Here is a 1918-nt window from a genome sequence, read left to right as displayed (position 1 = left end):
AATAAATACATAAAATAGGAAGTATGGAAGCATGTATTATTGACTAATTTCACCAAAATATTTAATAGATAAGAGAGAAAATTATCATTCAAATCCAAATTATGAGACACTAGACAATGGTCTTGGACTTTGCAAAAATGTCATGAAAGACAAGTCAAGGGGAATAGATTGAAGCATCTCAGGAAATATGATTTCAATAGTATTGCATGGTCCCCAAATGGGGGCTGGCTTGTGGCAATTGCAAACACTTGAATATAGATTGTACATTAGATAATATTATTGTACTAATGTTAAATACCCTGAGTATTATAATGCTGAGGTGATAATAAACGTACAGGAGATGCAGGAGAATGTCGTTGTTCTTAGGAGACACATACTGAAGTGTATAACTCCAGCCACTTATTTTCAAACCTCTCAGAAAAATGTATACATCTATATGTATGTATCTATCTATAATCTACCCATCTAAAATTATGTATGAAGATAGACAAAGCAGATATAGCAAAATGTTAATAGCTGTTGAGTCTAAATCAAGGTTTGACAAACGTTTTTCTGTAAAGAGACAGATGGTGAATATTTTAGTTTTTGTGGTCCGTATGGTCTCTGTCACAATTACTCAGCTCCGTCTTGTAGTACAAAGGCAGCAGTAGACAATGCATAAATGAATGGGCACGGCTTTGTTCCAACAGAACTATTGAAAGAAGCAGGTAACTAACTGAAATTGTCCATGTGACTGTAGTTTGAAGACCTCTAATTCTAGTGAGTATTTAATTTGGATGGGAATTTTACTTTTATGTAGTTTTGAAAATATTCAATTTTTTTTAAAATAAGAAGAATACTCTGAACGAAATTATTCATTTGATATTATTTGAGATGGAAGTAGGAATGACAGGAGTATTTAATAAGATGCCATGGAGACGTCATCTGTTGTCATGTCATTTCCCTTTATAGCAAGATAAAGAGAAAAAAGCTTAAGACTATTTAGATCCAGGTCTTTAGAAACAAATAAAAAAAGAAAAGCAGCATTAGCCAGAGAGAACAAAAATTTCTAAATATTAAATTACACATTCTTTGATCCTACATTTTGTTATAAACTAGACATGTATTGAGATAGAAAGAAGCTTTTGCAGAAAAAAATACTTTTTGGAAAAAAAGGAAATAATTATTTAAATATCAAACTTGCACATGTACTTTTTTAACAACTATAATCTACAAAACGCATATAGTATAGAAAGTTAAATTTTGTAACTTAGACTGTATGTGAATTCACTAACTTTGTGGATGCCTATCGTATGAGGATTAACTTTCTCCTTGAAGATTTGTTTGAAATTCAGTTGCCTTAGCAGATGTGACTCAAACATAAGGAAATATTTGGTCTATCACAATTCTACACAGTCTTTCTCTCTGATAAAATAATTCACACTTGGCTTTAGTTTTATAGGTGAGTTTTATGTCCTTTTCTTTGTTGAACAATATTTTAATACAATTTTATATAATAAAGGTGTATTGTGTATGCACGTGTATGTGTGAATAGGTAAATCGAGATAGACATAGTTAGAAATACAGAAAGAGAAGGAGATGGAAGGAGAGTAAGATTGCGTCATCTGGCCCAGATAAAACCCTGGGGAAGTCTCTTGACAGACACATTTGGCTGATAGTGGGAGAAGGTGGGGCATGACTCAGAGGATAGCCAGCCGCTGAAAGCACGGAGGGCCATCTACCACTAGGGATAAGCAAGTGTCCAAAAAAAAGATGCCAAAAACACAACTTTTCTTTTTTAAACAGACAGAAATGGTTGCAATCTGAAGAAAACCAGAAGGACATGTGGGCTTTTCTTTTTCAGGCGATTGAAATGTTCTTGAGTATGTTTATATATACAAAAATAATTAATATACGTGGGTTTAAGAAACACCTATTA

The sequence above is a fragment of the Otolemur garnettii genome, unplaced genomic scaffold (assembly GCF_000181295.1).
Source record: "Otolemur garnettii isolate 467f Iridium unplaced genomic scaffold, OtoGar3 scaffold00001, whole genome shotgun sequence".
Taxonomy (NCBI): Eukaryota; Metazoa; Chordata; class Mammalia; order Primates; family Galagidae; genus Otolemur; species Otolemur garnettii.
This window is presented reverse-complemented; position numbering follows the sequence as displayed.